Source organism: Vulpes vulpes, chromosome 9 (assembly GCF_048418805.1).
Source record: "Vulpes vulpes isolate BD-2025 chromosome 9, VulVul3, whole genome shotgun sequence".
Classification (NCBI taxonomy): domain Eukaryota; kingdom Metazoa; phylum Chordata; class Mammalia; order Carnivora; family Canidae; genus Vulpes; species Vulpes vulpes.
In genome coordinates, this window is record NC_132788.1 from 86427196 (window position 1) to 86445292 (window position 18097).

General features: G+C 45.2%; 1 protein-coding gene across 1 annotated transcript in view; it reads left to right on the top strand.

Moving 5' to 3' along the window:
• Positions 1-2079: 2079 nt before the first annotated feature.
• ARHGEF3 (Rho guanine nucleotide exchange factor 3) overlaps positions 2080-18097 on the top strand; it is a 306305-nt gene continuing 290287 nt past the window's right edge. The window contains exon 1 of the mRNA XM_072720688.1: positions 2080-2154. The gene's annotated coding sequence lies outside the window, so the exon portion shown is untranslated. The remainder of the gene's footprint in view (positions 2155-18097) is intronic.

The window sequence follows — 18097 nt, forward strand, 5'->3', positions numbered from 1 at the left end:
CTTACCAAAATTCACTACTGTTCCGCAGAGCCCAGCACAGTGTGTGGCATGTAGCAGATGCTCAAATCATTATTAAATGGAATCTGATGGAAATAAAACTTTTATCTTGACAAGGCTGCCTGGGTAGAACACCAGGTATTGACTTTGGGTCTGAAGCTCCCGCTAAGCTCTGGGGCAGTGGGGGAATGGAAGTCCTTTATTATTCCCTAATAAACATAGCTCGTAGTAATAGGGATATTTTATAGTGTGGAGGAGGTAAGAGTAAGGGAGAAAACAACAAAAGAGGTTTTGGGGAAAAGGCTGAGGACTAGGGGTCTGGATATTTAGGTTTTGCTATCGGAAATGGAGTACTGCCGAGGGTATGTGTTCCTTGAACAAGAAATGGGTGGGTCACGAGGCACTAGGTTTGGGGTCAAGGAGTCCCCCTTCAAGTTGTAGTGGAATGAAGTTGCAGCTGTTGAAATGAAAGTTGGTTTGCTGAAGATGCTTAGTTTCTGGCCGAAAAGTCAGGATGCAGGCCAAGAAGAGGCCTCCCAGAACCAGGAGGTCTGTGCCTGCAACAAGACACAGGCATTCCAAGGAAGAGTCTCAGCCATGTCAGATCACTCCTGAACACCTCCTGCTGGTCATGGGAGCCTAGGCTGGGAGGTCTGCCTCTCAGAGGCTGCTGTCAGGACAGGTGCCTCCCAAGGAGGCCTGAGCAGCCCCCTCTTGCTGTGAATGAGGGGATGGTTAGAGACAGGAGTTCTACTCACAGGCTGCTCTTGCCACTTGCTGGAGGGTCAGCCTGGCAGGAGCCTTGATTCTTGGGCTGTTCCTCTTTCCTCTGACCTTGGGGCTGGCTTCACTCTTCCAGGCTTCAGTTTCTTCATCTGGGAAGCAGGCCTGCACAATTCCTACACCCCACAAGGCTCTTAAATAGAATGTTAAAATAGATCCACCCAGGGGCACCTGGGTGGCTCATTCAGTTAAGCATCTGCCTTTTGACTCAGATCACAACCTCAGGGTCCTGGGATGCAACCCTGGGGTCGGGCTCCCTGCTCAGTGGGAAATCTGCTTCTCCCCCACTCTAAAAATAAATAAATAAAATCTTAAAAAAAAAATAAAAATAAAACGCACACCACTGAAAGCAATCGCTGGTGAATTTCCGATTTTTACCATCACGGTTTGTATTTTCATAAGAGCCATACAGTGTAGGGCATTCTTTATTTCTGATTGTATGGGGTCCCGAGGACCAGAGGCGTTTATCTGTTGAATGAATGAACGTAGGAAATAGTTGTATTCGGGTCCCCAAATTTATTGGGGAAATAATTGGATCCCCAATTTATTTCCGCACGATGACCTAGGCCACTGGAGGTGGCTCTGCGTAGGCTCACAAACCCTACGCAGGGTGATTCTCTCTCTCTCTCTTTTAAAGATTTTATTTATTTATTCATGAGAGACACAGAGAGAGAGGCAGAGGCTCAGGCAGAGGGAGAAGCAGGCTCTGCTCAGGGAGCCCGACGTGGGACTCGATCCCGGGACTCCAGGAACACACCCTGGGCCAATGTCAGGCGCCAAACCGCTGCGCCACCCAGGGATCCCCCAAACCTGCGATTCTTGAGGACTTTCTGGGAGCGCGGGACTGGCGCAGCTTGCGTCTCGTCCTCCCTTTCACCCCCGCAGTCCGGGCGCGCCCCGAGGCGCTGCAGGTCAGCTTAGGGCGGGGTGGGGGCGGGGGGCGGGGTGGGGGGGTGGGGGCCCCTCGCCCAGGCTCCAGCCATCCCCGGCCCGGGCAGCCCCCGCGCGGCCAGGCCCTTCCTGCTCGGGTCCTCGTCCCGCGAGCCCACCCCGTGGTGGGGGGTGGCGGGAGCGCAGGGGCCGGGCTGCACACCCCTCCCCCCGACCCGGGACACTCCCCCTCCAGAGTCGGGATGAGCTAGCGGTGGGGGGGGCGCCCCGGCCCGGGTCCTCTCCCGCGTCCTCCCAGGGACCCGGCGGGGCGCGGAGGGGAGCGCCCTGCAGCAGCGGCCGCCTCCCGCCTCCCGCCCACGTGGCCGCGCGGCCTCCCCGCCCCCGGCCCGGCCCCGCCCCGCCCGGGGAGCCGCCCCCGCAGCCGCCGCGGCCGCCGCAGCCGTGCGCCCTCCAGCCCCGGCCGAGCCGCGCCGCGCCGAGGTGAGTGAGGGGGGCGGCCGGGCACCCCGCCCCTCCGGCGGGCCCTCCCCAGCTCGCTGCGCGCCGGCCGGCCGGCTTGGGGCCGCTCTCGGGGGGCTGCCTTCTCGCTGGCCCTACGCCCCCGCCCGGAGACCCCCGCCCCCGCCTCGGGCCGCCGTGGCCGTCCCGGTGCCCGCAGCCCGCTCTGCTGCGCCCCCGGGCCGGGCGCTCGGAGCGCACTTGGGGGCCCCGCGCGGCGCAGGTGGGCGGAGCCGCCGCCACCCCGAGCCCGAGCCCGAGCCCGAGCCCCAACCCCGCTCGCGCCGGAGCCCCTGACTTTGCTCCCGGGAGCTCTTAAGCGAAAGTTCTCGGAGCCACTTCCGGGGAGCGAGGCGCCACCTGTCCTCTCCCTCGGAGTCTTCCCCAGCCTGGCGGGGCGCCCGCAGGTCAGCGTGGGGCGCTGCTCGTCGTGGCTCGCGGGGCTGCGGGTCACCCGCTTCGGGGACCCCCTCGGGGCGCGTTCCGGGCCGTGCTGGCGGCTGCATCTTTTAAATTATCCTGAGAGAGAGGCGCGGGAGGCGGACCCCGGGGTTTAGGGTGAACCTCGGGGCCTCATAGCCGGGAGGCCGGGGAGCATTTTCTGAACGTGGAATTTGGGCCGAGCCGGGTGGAAACGGGCTGCTGTGGGCTCTGCCGTGGCGAAGAGCTGTGCTTGCACTGGCGGCTTCATCCTGGACTTGGATGTCGCTGAGACAGAGCGACTTGTTCCTGGAGGAGCCTTTCTCCGTTTAATGCTGGAACCAGGCTTGCTTCCAGCACGGGGCAGAGATGTGAGAGCTGCCAAATAGTAGTTGTCCTGGATGCAGCACCGGCAGAAACTTGTTTTAAAGCATTTCATGCGCAACACGGGGTATATGTGCCTTCTTTCTCGGTTGGGGTGTGGAAGAGGAGGGCTTTTCTATAAAATTGGTCTTAGCTGTATGGTCTCAGGCAAGTTACTTCACCCGCCTATGCCTCAGTTTTCTCATTTATAAGATGGGGGGTGATAAAAGTACAAATCCTAAAGGGTTGTGTAAGGTTAAAGTTCTTAGAATTGTGCCCGATATACGGTAAGTTCTACTTATGTTAGTTGTTCTTGCTATTATTACGGCTGTCATCTGTCTGACATGGCATCCATGTGCCCAGCTCCCCAGTGAGGGGAGTGGGCAGGCTCTTGCTCCATCTTTTGCTAAGAACCAGAGTTATTCACACAGTGGTGTCCCCTTCAGCCCTGGAACACTTGGGCTTTGCAGTTATGTTTCCTATAGCTGAGCAGCCTTTTGCAAAACGTGTCTCAGAATGTCAGATTAGAGATGACCTTTGTCAAGGACACTGCTGGGAAATGGGGTCTCTAACCTTCCCTGGAAGCTCTAGGGTGGGACTGGATATTTGCCTCTCTGAGGGGGAATGGATGAGGTTCCATTTGAATTCCTTCAGATCTTGGGCTCCACTCCCACCCCAATAGGCTGACATCATCTAATCTCTGAGTGTGGGAGTGTAGTGAGGGGCCAAGGACCTAATCTTGTCTGTTCTCCTCCTATCACTAACCTCCAGGAGACTGTCCCCTCCACCGGTGAAGCCTGCACCAGTTTAGCTTCTTTCTTTTCGTGTTAATACCACAGGCAGGAGTTCTGAACCTGTCACTCCAGGGATTTCCCGAAATCAACATAAGATCCTTGGGGCACAGGTTCATATTTTTCCACAGAGTTCCCTTTTCATCATAGTCTGCAAAGGGCCTGCCCCGCCCCCCGCCCCTGCACCAAAGGGGGCTCTGACCTGCCGGTGGGGAATTCTTACCCTTTGTACAGGAGCAGGCCCAAATGCTTACGGCATCAGGATGTCAGCATTACCTCTGTCTCCCAGAGGTGGAGGTGTACACATGTTGCTTTGTGCCCTTGCTCAGGGCACACCTCCCAGTGGAAAATTCAAGTCTGCCTTAACTTGAGAAAATCTGATAAAGAAGTCAGGGAAAGGAGAAGGCAAGCTGATGGAGTAGGAACTGTTGGCCGTGGTGGGGCCATTAGGATGGGATGCAGTTCATGGAAATTTGAGCTCAGGTTGTCAGGAGACTCCTCAGAGTCTTTGCACATGCTCTTCCTTCTGCTGAGCACACTTTTCTTCCACTTCATCTCAGGTCTGGCACTATCTTTCCCTTTAGCTTGGATGTCTCCTCTGTAGAGAAGATTCTCCTGACCATTCTGTCCCCCTATCAGTACCTGCCACATTCTCCCATTGTATTTTATTCATGGGGCTTACCTGAAATGGTCATACTCATGTATCTATTTATGGGTTTATTAACTGCATCCACCCAGGAGAATGTAGGTTCAAGACGATAGCGGTGTTGCCCTCTTTACCACTGAACTCTGACCTCCTGCATACAGCAGATGCTCAATAAATGTCCCTTCGTGACAGAATGAATGAGCATCCACTGAGTGAAGTGTGGTGAGGCTGAAGAACATTTTTTTCTTCTTCAGTAAGCTCTACACCAACATAGGGCTTAAAGTCACAACCCTGAGATCAAGAGTCACACGCTCTACCAACTCAGCTAGCCAGGTGCCCTGACCCTAGATATATATATAAAAATTAATCTTTGGTTTAAAAGAGGTCCTGGTCCCTAACCATTATCTTAATGGTTTGTACAAATATTGTATGAATCATATCACTTCGCAAAGGTTGAACAGGTTGAAACTTGAATGAAAATGAAATGCTTTTATATATGATTCTAATTCATTGAGTCCATTCACATTGCTGTGTGGGAGATCACCAGTGTGGTGGGTGGAGTAGGGTCTGTTGTGGAGAGGTTTGGAAGTAAGCTTTGCTTTCTTCTTCACTTTAGTGTACATCATTCATTCAGTTATGAAAACGGGTACATTTTTTCTTAAAAAAAAAAAAAAGACTGAGGAAGACTATAGTTATTTGGAGTCATATTTCTACATGTGCCTTAGCTGCTTAGCTCACTTACTCCACTTATTCAAGAATCATTTATGGAGGGAGGGCTCTGACACTGGCCACTGAACCATCATGAAGACCAACAGTGTTCCTCCCTTGTGGTGTATACATCCCAGTGACAGAGATGGACAATCGACAACTAGACCTATAATGTGATATCAGGGAATGTGGTCAACGTAAGAAAGAGATGAAACTGGGTAAGGGGATCCAGAGCAGAAACCTAGATGAATGAGGGATTGCGGATATCTAAGAGAAGACAGTTGCATGCACATGGACCCCAAGGTGGTGGTTGAGTTCTTGGTTTGGCCAGCCAGCTCTAGAGCCCAGGACACAGTCTGTCTCACTGGGGAAGGGGGAAGGGAAGTGAGGAACCTCCCTCACCTCCTCTGCGGATTCTAGCAGGTGGCTGGACTAAGATCTTGGCCCCATGTGCTCTCATGGTTGACCAGAAGGTTTGTGCCTTACTTTCCAGAGGGACCTGCAGTGATGTTTCAGTGTTACAGTGTTTCCTGAAACTGCCAGCTGGGCAGTGAGTATGAGCCTTGGGGGCACTGCTGGAAGTATAACCTTACACATAGTAAGACTTGCTTCACCTCACTGCCCTGGCCATGGACCAGGACCTCTTTTATGTCATTTGATTCCAAACACCTCATCACCTGGTGGGAACCACCTAGAGGGAAAGTAGTTTCTTAGCAAAGCTTTGATGGAAAAAAATGAAGTGATGAAAATGTGTAGGATCGTGAACCAGGAGGTGCATGCTTCCCATTCTCTCCATTGAGTGGTTTATTGGTTGATCATTTGATGCTATTTAACAAAGCATAAAGGAGGCATGACAGGGAGGCTTCTTGGAAAAAGTCACATCTAAGGAAAGAAAGGGATGGCTACAAGTGACTTCTATTGGGGGGATGGTAGGAAGAGGGAACAGCATGTGCAAAGGTCCAGATAAAGAGTTACTAGCTCTCAAATGATGCCAGATTTTTTTTGAAATATTTTATTTATTCGTGAGAGACACAGAGGCAGAGACATAGGCAGAGGGAGGAGTAGGCTCCCTGCGGGGAGCTCGATCCCAGGGCCCCAGGACCCCTGAGCCAAAAAGGCAGATGCTTAACCAGTGAGCCCCCTGGGTGCCCTGATGGCAGATTCTCACTGGTTATAGCAATGTGTGTGCAAGCACACATGTGTGTGCCCACATTTTGTAGTATTGTGTGGAAAAGGAACTGACATAGAAGTCCTCAGTAAATGCCAGTCGATCGGAATGGCTGTGCCTTGTGCTACTGGGCTCTGCACTGACATCCTCATATATCATCTAGAACTGTTCTTTGGCACAGACCCTCTTAGTAACCCCATCTTCCTGACCAAGAAAAGTGAGGTGGGGGTGTGATGAATAAATTGCCAACTGTGTCTTTCTGGAACTCTGTTCAATTGTATTGGGGGAGGTGGAAGTGAGGGGGATCTTTCCAGAGGATTGATTCAATGATGTGAAGAGAATTGGGTGCTTTTAAATAGCTCTGGCAGGCCTTGCTTTTGGTGTACAGCCCCTGCAGAATGTCATCTCTGAGAGGGCAGAGGCTGCCTCCCACCAACTGCTCAGTCCCTGGCATGGTGAGGATTTGTTGAGGTGTCAAGTGGATGCTCCAGGATCTCTGGTGGCCACGGAATGACAAGGCTGGAAGAGACCATTGCTTTCTTTCCCCAGGTGTCTCCTGACTTTTCCAAGGTGGACCCTCAAGTCAGGGCAGAGCTGGACATGTGGCCCAAGTCAAAACCGAATACTCTGAAAAGAGAGGCTGGGGACATCGGCCAGAGATGAAGGACAAGTAGGCAGCTTGGTACCTTGCCTGGCTCATCTAGCTGAAGAACAAGCTAGTTATTTAATGGCTCAACTCTGTTATTTGTCCCAACAATCCACCTCCATTTCCAGCCAGCATGTGATAACTCTGTGGGTTGGGATTTGCTGCTCCTGCTGATAGAACCCCAGGCCCTGAATTCATCTTCAATTCTGAGCTTAGTCTTATCCTGGAAGCTGAGGTGGTGACCCAGTACACGAGCTGACTTTAAGGCAAACTTATGTGTCTGGAGGTGTTAGAAGTGGTGGTTGGGGTTCCAGTCTAGCTCCAGCATAAGTTACTAGTGGAGTGACCTTGAGCAAAGTGCTTGACCTCTCCTAACCTCAGTTTCCGTATCTGTACATGGGGATGGTGCTTGGCTGTACCTCATGAGTTTGCTGTGGAGATTGATGAGCAGAGTGAGTATTCCCATCAACAGCTCCTGGGCAGGTAGGGCTGGCTGTGGTCATTATCTGGTGACCTAAAATGGACAGAGGTCACTCTGTCACTGTGCTGGGCTCAGAAAGGTTTGCTCAGACACACTGGGAATTCTTCATTCAGGTTTGGAAGCTTCTCCAGGGGTGGGTGCTATGGTTTTTGGAGACTATTGTATTAGGAGCCAAATCTGGATAGTAGAGTCAAGGGTAAGTTTGTGGTGAGACATGTGCTAGGTGTGAAATGGCATGAGACTCTCTGCTCACCATGGCCCACCCTCCTGTCCCATCATCTCCCAGGCCTCCTCCACTACAGTGGTGGCCTCTATGTACCCATGGCCCTCAGAACGTGGCTACTTCAGTGGACTGTTCTGGTTCATCTTCTCCACACCCAGGCCTAGGTCATCTGCTAGACCCTCCAGTGGAGCTGAACCCAGTGGCCCTCCAAATACCCCAGAGGCTTTTCCCCTTCACAGTTTTCCACCTGCTGTTCTACTCCTTGGAATGCTTTTCACTCTTGTCAATTTGTAGAACCTCGCACGCTGCCTACTTCCAGGGGCTCTTCATTCTTTCCTTCCCTTTTGACTAGAAAAGGAAATGCTCCTTTGCTCAAGAAACCCTGGCTATATTCTTCATGTACATGAATGCAAACAAATCAGAAATTGTGGAGTAAAAAATGAAGTTCCACCTGCCTCATCCCTGGCTTGCTTCCAGAGAGAACATTTATGATCAGCTGATTGTATATCTCTCTTATGTTTTCATGTGCAGGTGTGTGTACCTGTGATATCTTTAAAAACCAACGTGATGAGCTCATTTAAAAAAAAAAATTTAAAAAGATTTTGTTTATTTGAGAGAGAGAGAGAGAGAGAGAAAGAGAGAGAGAGAGAACACTTGTGACCAGAGGGGAGGGAGAGGGAGAGACTCTCCAACAGACTCTGCACTGAGTATGGAGCCTGATACATGGCTCGATCTCACGACTGAGATCATGACTGGACCAAAACCAAGAGTCAGACACCCAACCAACTGAGCCACCCCTTATGGGCTCATTTTATATGCATTGTTCTCCAATGAATTTTTCCTCCAAGAGTGCTTTCTCTGTATATATCTCCCCTCTTTTTACACCCCTCTCTTCCCCTAAGGGAGGAGGAGTGTACAGGTTTGTGTGGACCTGTATTTTCAGTTCTCTCAGGTATATACCTGCAGTGATATTGCAGGTCATATGGTGACTCTATGTTTAACATTTTGAAGAACTGCCACACTGTGTTCCAAAGTGGCAGTACCACTTTGCAATCCCACGAGTCATGTTTGAGAGTTTCAGTAACTCCACATCCTTACCAACACTTTTAGTCTACATCCTTTTAAAAAAAAATAATTGCCGGGATGCCTGGGTGGCTCAGCGGTTGAGCGTCTGCCTTAGGCTCAGGGCGTGATCTCAGATCCTGGGATCGAATCCCGCATCAAGCTCCCTGCATGGAGCCTGCCTCTCCCTCTGCCTGTGTCTCTGTCTCTCTCTGTGTGTCTCTCATGAATAAATAAATTTTAAAAATCTAAAAAAAAATTGCCATCCTAGTGCATGTGAAGTGTTGTCTCATCATGGTTTTGATTTTCATTTCCCTATGGCTAGTGGTGTTCAATATCTTTTTTTTTAATTCATTTTTTTGAAGTGCAGTTTTAGTTTTGGTTTTCCTTTTAATAATAAAATTGAGAGGAAAGTACAGAGATTTCCTTTATACTTCTGTTCTCACACATGTGCAGCCTTCCCCAATATTAGCATCACTGACCAGATGAACCTACATGGGCACAACATGTTCATCTGAGGCCCATATTTTTTTACCTAAGGGTTCACTCTTGGTGTTGTGCCTTCAGTGGGTTTGAACAAATGTATAATGATAATTATACATACAATTATAATATCCTACAGAATATTTTCACTGCCCTAAGAATCCTCCTGCCCCCTGCAACCACTGATCTTTTTACTATCTCCATGGTTTTGCCTTTTCTGGAATATTATAGAGTTGGGGTCATACAGTAGGTAGCAATTGGTTTCTTTCACTTAGTGACATACATTTCAATTTCCTCTGTATTTTTTCATAGCCTGAGAGCTCATTCCTTTTTAGTGCTGAGTAGTATTTTATTGTCTGCATGGACCACAGTTTATCCATTCACCTACTAAAGAACATTTTGGTTGCTTCTAAGTTTTGGCAGTTATGAATAAAACTGCTATAAACACCCTTGTGAAGGATTTTGTGTGGACAGAAATTTTCAGCAACTCAGGGTAAATACCAAGGGGTGTGATTGATGGATTGTGTGGTGAGAGTATGTTTGGTTTTGTAAGAAACCCACCAAACTGTCTTCCGAAGTGGCTGTACGATTTTGCATTCCCACCAGTAACAAATGAGAGAATTTCTGTTATTTTACATCCTTTGCTAGCATTTGGTATTGTCAGTGTTTTGGATTTTGGCCGATCTAATAGGGGTGGGGTGGTATCTTATTGCCTTAATTTGCATTTTCCTGATGACATATGGTGTGGAGCATCTTTTCATATGTTTCCTTGTCATCTGTCTTCTCTGGTGAGGTGTCTGTTAAGGTCTTTGGCCCACTTCCAATTCAAGTTGTTTGTTTTCTTATTGTTGAGTTTTAAGAGCTCTTTGTATGTTTTGGATAACAGTTCTTTATCAAACGTGTCTTCTGCAAATATTTTTTTCTAGTCTGTGGTTTGTCTTGTAATTCTCTTGGAATTATCTATTGCAGAGCAGAACTTTTAAATTTTAGTCAAGTCCAGTTTATCAATTATTTTTTTCATGGATTGTGTTTTTTGGTATTATAGCTAAAAAGGCATCACCATACCTAAGGTTATCTAGGTTTATCCCTATGTTATCTTCTAGGAGTTTTATAGTTTTGCAATTTACATTTAGGTTTCTGATCCATTTTGAGTTAATTTTTGTGAAGGGTGTAAGGTCTGTGTTTAGATTCATTGTTTTGCATATGGATATTCAGTTTTTCCAGCACCATTTGTTGAAGAGATTATCTTTGCTCCATTGTTTTGCCTTTGCTCCTTTGTCAGAGATCAGTTGACAGTGTATATGAGAGTCCATTTCTGGGCTCTCTGTTTTTTTCCATTGATTTGTTTGTCTATTATTTACTAATATCACACTATCTTAATTATTATAGTTTCATAATAAGTCTTAAAGTCTGGTAGTGGCAGTCCTCCAACTTTGTTCTTTAACATTGTATTGGTTGAATATCTTTTCATGTGCTTATTGGCCATGTGTATATTTTCTTTGGAGAAATGTCTTTTCAAATCTTTTGCCAATTTTTAAAACTTGGATTGTCTTTATTATTGATTTGTAAGGGTTCTTAATATATTCTAAAGTTAGTCCCTTATTAGATACGTAATTTTCAAATATTTTCTCCTGATTTGTGGGTTACCTTTTCATTTTTTTGGTTGTATTCCTTGAAGCCTAGAATTTTAAGTGTGTTGCAGTTCAGTTTATTCATTTTTCTTAAATTGCCTGTACTTTTGGTGTCATACTTAAGAAATGTTTGCCTAATCAAGGTCATGAATATTTATGCCCCAATTTTCTTCTAAGACATTTATAGTTTTTAGTCCTTAGATTTAGGCCTTTGATCCATTTGTGGTTAATTTTTTTATGTGATGTGAGGTAGAGGTACAACTTCTTTCTTTTGCGTGTGGATATCCTACTGCCCCAGCACCGTTTGTTGAAAAAACTATTCTTCCTGTTGAAATCTCTTGATGACCTTTTAGAAAATGAATTAGCCATAAATGTGCATGTTTATTTCTGCCCTCTTAATTCTAGTGCATTGGTCTATATGTCTATCTTTATGCCATACCACTGTCTTAATTACTGTAGCTTTGTAATAAGTTTTTAAATTGAGAAGTGTGAGTTTTCTTTTCTTTTTTTTTTTAAGAAGTGTGAATCTTCTAACTTTGTCCCTTTTCATAATTGTTTTGGCTATTCTGGATCCCATATGAATTTTGGGGTCAGCTTGTCAATTTTTACAAAAAAGGTAGCTGAGATTTTAATAGGGACTGTGTTGAATTGGGAGGTTGGTGGGGAGGTTTGCTAGCTTAACAACATTAAGTCCAGATCCTGATGCAATGCATCACTTGCCCATTGATGGGTTGACACTCAGTGTTCTACCCTTCAGGTTGCAAAGACAAAAACCTGGGGATACCAGTGTCTCTTTTCCTTGTTGAAGAAAGTGACAAGTATATTGTAGTGTCTGATCTAAGTCTAGAGACCTTGGATAAAACACATAACTCCTGAATGTGTGAAATAGGAGTGCATCTGGCACTGACTGAGTGAGCATATGGCAGACCTGGCTTTCCTTTATCTGAGGGCATGTTGGAGATCTCTAAAGATCCTCCCATACTCCCCTGCCTTCGTGCTTGAGAATTATGGTGAGAACTGCCCCCCACCCCAACCCTGGAAGCACCAGGGAGTGGTGGAAGGTATTGGAGTGAGGCCACATTTTTAACTTGTTTCATCTATTGGGCAAATGGGTAGGATTTCATTTAAGGAAAGGGTTCTGCTGCTAAAGCAATTTTTACCACCTCCCATCAAAGTGGCATCATGGTTTGAAGAATGGGATAAAAATAAGAAAGGGATACTATCCTATATTAGAAGATTAGTTTACACCTCTACCTGCACTTCTGAATTCCAGATGTCATGCTTTGTCACAAGTCACAACTATTATCTTACAGAAGAAATAACAAGTGAAGCACCTATGTGTGTGTCAATAGGAATCTGGTTTTCCAAACTGAGGGAACAACCCAAGGAACTACATTGGGAAATGTAAATCCATTCTACCTCATCGTGCTCTCAGCAGGGGTGAGGGGCTCCATTTTAAACAAAATGGTGCTACTGTGTATGAGAGATTGGAGTTGTTTATCACCGTTGTCTAAAAAAAGCAGTTAAAGTGTTAATTTGCGCAGAGTTTCTAGTTTGTTTCTGGAGGGGAAAAATTTTTGTGCAACAGAAGTTATTTTGAGATCTTCAAAACCCAAGTTCCTTTGGTTTAGCAGGTTCCCTTTACCCAATCTGTTAGATCAAGCAGTTCATAAGGATTTTATTTCCATTCTTTAGTGAGGGGTGTGTGTGCATGCATGTGCACATGGAAAGTTAGGGGAAAAACACAATGATATAACCCAAGTCCAGAATAAGGAAACATGTTACAGAGCTGAAGTTCCAGTCTCAGAAGATGCAGCCTAGCTGCCCTTGTGTAACCTCTTTCTATGACACATCTCTCAAGGGGGGTATGTGGGGGTGTGGGGAACTGTTTCTCTCCAGCATGGCTTTAATTTTACAAAAGCCCTGTGCAGTCTTGCAAACTCAAGTGGTTTTCTCAACAGATCACTCCTATTTCATACGTCCTGGGCTGGGCAGAGCCTCACTAATCTTTGGCCAGCATTGTGAGTCAGAAAATATTTAAATGACCGCCGGGGCCTTTGAGGAGAGAGAATTGGCAAATGACTTTAGGGAGCTAGAGTGACTCTTAAACAGCACTGCAGTAAATGAGTGGCAGGACTGATACCGGGGTGAGCAATTCTGTTTTATTACACTAATAAAGAAAGTTATATTATCTTTTTGAATGAGATAATAATGATGATGCTACTAAATTCTTTTGAGCACTTATTATGTGGTGGAGTCTGGCCTTTCCTACCTGTGTTTGACTGTGATCTGTTGTAAGACATCAATCTAGACTACAACCTGGTGTGTTTGTGTGTGTGAGCACACATGTGCATGCCAGCATATGCATATCTGAAACAACAGTTTGGTGAGACAGTACTTACCTAATGTATGTTTCACATCCTCTGATCATTCTTTTCAAAATTAATGAATTTATACTTTTCAAAAAAAATGATGGCTGTGAGACCCACTAGATTTATTTCATGCATAGGGCAAAACCTACTGTTTGAAAACCACTGTGCTAGACGGTTTGCTGTGTGTTTTACATGTACTATTTCATTTAATCCTCATAAAAACCTCATGGAAGGGATATTATGATACCCGTTTATGGATGAAGAAACAAAGGCATAGAGAGATAACTTGCCCAGGGTCACACTGTGAGTGAATAGGGTCATGAGTTCAAGCCCCACACTGGATGTGGAGTTTACTTTAATAGACTCTTGATATCTAGAGTCACACTCTCTACCAACTAAGCCAACCAGGTGACTCTTAATATCCTAATGAGTTGTTATATATTGAAAAGATAGCTACAAAATAGATATAAAATTAATACCACTTATTTAACTTAAAGTTGCATTTAAAAACATGTACATCCATTATGATAGTTTTTTAAATAAGATTTTATTTATTTATTCATGAGAGACACATAGAAAGAGAGGCAGAGACCAGGCAGTGGGAGAAGCAGGCTCCATGCAGGGAGCCCGATGTGACACTCGATTGTGGGACCCCAGGATCACGCCCTGAGCCGAAGGCAGACGCTTTAACTGCTGAGCCACCCAGGCATCCCCATTATGATGGCTTTGATCAATACATAGATACTATTCTTCCTAGGTTGCTGTATTTTGTGGGTTTCTAATTTTTTTTTGGGGGGGTTCTAATTTTTAAAAAGGATTTATTCATTTAGTCAGTGTATGTAAGATATATATGTATATTTCCTTTTTTAAAAGATTTTATTTATTTATTCATGAGACACACACACACACACACACACACACACAGAGGCAAAGACACAGGCAGAGGGAGAAGCAAGCTCCATGTAGGGAGCCCGATGTGGGACTCGATCCTGGGATCACATCCTGACTAAAAGCAGATGCTCAACTGCTGAGCCACCCAAGAGTACATATAAGTGTGTGTGTGTGTGTGTGTGTATATATATATATATATATATATATATATATATATATATATATCTCCAAGGAAGAGGGAGAGAGAGTCCCAAGCTGACTCCACACTGAGCACAGAGTCTGCCGTGGGGCTTGCTCCCACAAACCTGAGATCATGACCTGAGCTGAAACCAAGAGTCAGACACTCAACCAACTATACCACCCAGGCACCCCATGTAGGTTTTTTTTTTTTTTAATATCCTTAATCATCTGATGACTTGCAATTTCATGCAAGTATAGATAATAAGGAATAATTTCCGATGGAAAGTAAATTGTTTTGGAGGTGTATTAGTCCAGTATCTCCAGAGAAACAAAACCAACAAATTCAACAGGATGTATAATATATAAAAATATATAATACATATTGTAATATGTAATTTATAGTGATATATAATGTGTACATACATAATATATGAAGTATATAATGTATGATATATGGTATAGAATATATATATTATCCAACAGCATGTATGCTCTTCCTCTCGCTCATGATATGTATATGTATATATTATCACATATACAGAGCAAGAGAGGGAGAGGGAGATACATATTTATTTTAAGGAAGTGGCGATTCCTCTATGTGATTGTGGAGACTTGGCAAGTTTGCAATCTGCAGAGCAGGCTGGCAGGCTAGAGACCCAGGAAAGGCAGTTCAAGTCCAAAGGCAGTCTGCTGACAGAATTGCTTCTTGCTAGGGGAGGTTAGTCATTGTTCTACGAAGGCCTTCAACTGATTAGACCAAGCCCACCCAAATTATGAAGAGCAATTTGTTTTACTCAGAGTCTACTGATTTAAACGTTAATGTCATCTAAAACAAAGAAACAAACAAACAAACTTGAATCTTCAGAAAACTTCTGGAATAACATTTGACCAAATATCTGGGCACTATGGTCTAGACAAGTTGACACATAAAATGAAGTATAACAGTGTAAGATACTGTTTGAAGTTGTTCAGAAGAAAGGAAAAAGGCAGTGGGAAGCTTGAGTGTGATATTGTTACAAATAGAAGGGTGTTTCAGAAACAACTCCCTCTCCCATGATGATTGCCAAATAAGCCCGTCCCTGGTTCCCGTGCAGTTAGAGAAGCCCAGCATGGGGTGGCAGATGGGAGGGGGTGGCAGGTGCAGATTTTCTTGCTTTGAGTTGAATGGATTTTTCTTAACATTTCTCTTTTAGACCAGAGACCTGAGAGTTCATGGCTCTAAGTAAATAGAGCCATTTATGTGCAGCCAGCGGGTGCTGGTTCAGTGGATTTCTCTGTCCGGCTGTGTGTGCTGATGTAGCATTTGTATCTCAGCCTAAACTTGGAAGACTTTGCTCCCCTCTCCTGCACCACAAGCTACCAAGTGACCTGTGGATTGCTGGCCACGGGAACTCTCCGGGGCTGTTTGGGTGGGAACTCATGCTGTCTATGAGAACGTGGTATCCAAACAATATTAAATTCATTATTTTTTCATTTTCTCTTATTTTTATGAAGGTATAATTCACATACCATAAAGCTGATTCTTTTCAAGTGTGTGACTTAGTAGTTTTTAGTATATTTGTAAGGTTGTGCAGCCATTACAGTTATCTAATTCCAAAACATTTTCATCACCTCAAAATATAGCTTTTGGTTTGAAAGTAATTTAAACATTTGAGAACACTGCCTGCTGAATCAGTCGTATCAGCAAACAAACATACTGTTATTTCTCCCAACTTAAAAAAGAAACCCCACAACCAAAATCCTCTGTTCACTCTACTTCTCCCTCCAGTTATGCCACCATTTCTCTTCAGTTTAGAGCAAAATTCTTGAAAGAATTGTTTGGACTTGCTGATTCTATTTCTTTGCTTCCCTTCCCCTCTCACTTGTTAAAAAGATTGTAATAAAATACATATAACATAAAACTTACCATCTTGACCATTTTTAGGTGTCCAGTTCAGTAGCATTAAGCATATTCATATTGTTATGCAACAACTTTTTTGTCTTGCTTGATGGAAACTCTGTTCCCATCAATTCTCCATTTCTACCCACCCCCGCTCCCAGCCCCTGGTAACCACCACTCTCCTCTTTCTCTGTGACTTTATCAACTTTAGGTGCCTTATATAAGTGGCATCAACACAAATATTTGTCTTTTATGGGTATATGGCTGGCTTATTTCTCTCTGTATGTCTTCAAGGTTCATTTATGTTGTTGTACGTGTCATTATTCCTTTTCTTTTTAAGGCTGAGTCATATTCCATGGTATGTATATACCACATTTTGTTTATCCATTCATCCGTTGAAGGCTGTTGGGTTGTTCCCACCTTTTGGCTAGTGGAATAATATTGCTGCCCTGTCCTCCTGGGAACCCATGATTCCCAGCCAGGTTTGGGTTCCCCTCATGAACGTCTCTTGCCCAGTTCTGTACTGACTGCCATGTTGCTCATCCCAATGGCTTATTATCTGGCCCCACGCCCACCCCCCCTGGCAACCAGTTGTGTTTGACACCATTTTCCTTAAAGCTCTATCTTTATCTGATTTCCAGGGTACCTTACTTTGGTCTTTTAACCACCTGCCAGTTAACAGCAACTCCATCATTCTGATTGTTCAGACCTGAAGCCTGGGGTGTCATCTTTGACTCTTGTGTCTTTTATCCTCACTCTTATCAGAAAATCACACTGTGCATACTTTTAAAATATACCCAGAATGTGGCCCCTGTTTACCCATTGTCCAAGCTACAGTTCACTCTCACCTGAGTGACTGTGGCAATCTCTGCTGGTCTCCCAACCTCTGTCCTTACCTCCTTCCAGCTTGTTCTTAGTTCACAGAGGGATCCTCCTAAAGCAGTGGGTAGATTACCATTCCTTTGCTCAAAACCCTCAAAGGGGTCCCATCTTAGAGCAGAAGCTAATGTCCTCACAGTGGCCTACAGGACCCCCACAATCTGGCCATGTTTCTTCTATTACTCCTTCCTTAGTTTGCTCTTCCCCTCATTACCCCAGCTGAGTCACACTAGCCTCAATGTTCTCCTCTAATTGGACACTCCAGGATCTTTGTGCTTCCTGCTGCCTCTGCCTGGGATTTCTCTTTTCCTGATGTTGACAGAATTTGGCCCTTCACTTCCTTCAGCCTTTACTCAGATATCATCTTCCCTAACTGTCGTATCTAAACTACTACCACCCTCCCCAATATCCCTCTCTCCCTTCATTGATTTATTTTTGTTTCCTAACTCCTGTTACTATCCAGCATAGAGGATATTTTGCTTATTCATCTTGTTTTTTTGTCTGATTTCCTCAGTGGAATGTAAATTCCGTAAGCACAGGGTTTTCTCTTCTGTTTTCTTTCCTGCCATATCCCTAGCACCTCACCTAGCACCAAGTAGACACTCAGTAAGTATTTGTTGGATCAATAAACGAAGATTGGGGAAATAGAGATACAAAGTCATTTATGATTCTTCCATTATGATACAACTCTTGCCCGTATTTTTTCTTACCTGTTCATATAGGTAGGTATGTGTATATCTGTATCTCTTGTCTTTTCCCACCAGGCATTCCTGTACAAACTTTTTCTTATTTTTTTTTTAAGTTGCTAGATAATCTTCATGACTATTACTTGTTAAATAGCTACATAATGTTTCACTAAGTGGATGTAGCAACTTCATTTATTTAACCTTGTTTTGTTCAGTACTATTGGGCAGCTTCCAATCTGTCTCTATGGTAGATTACACCACAGTGAGCATCCTGTTGGGCATTTTCCTCTCTTCCCTCCCTCTCCTCTGGAAGGAGTCCCCATTCTCTCAAGCCTGGGGGGGATCCAGGCTGGACCCATCATGGTCTCCACCCCCTGACTGTGGTGACCGGTTTAGAGCTGCATTTAGGACTAGCC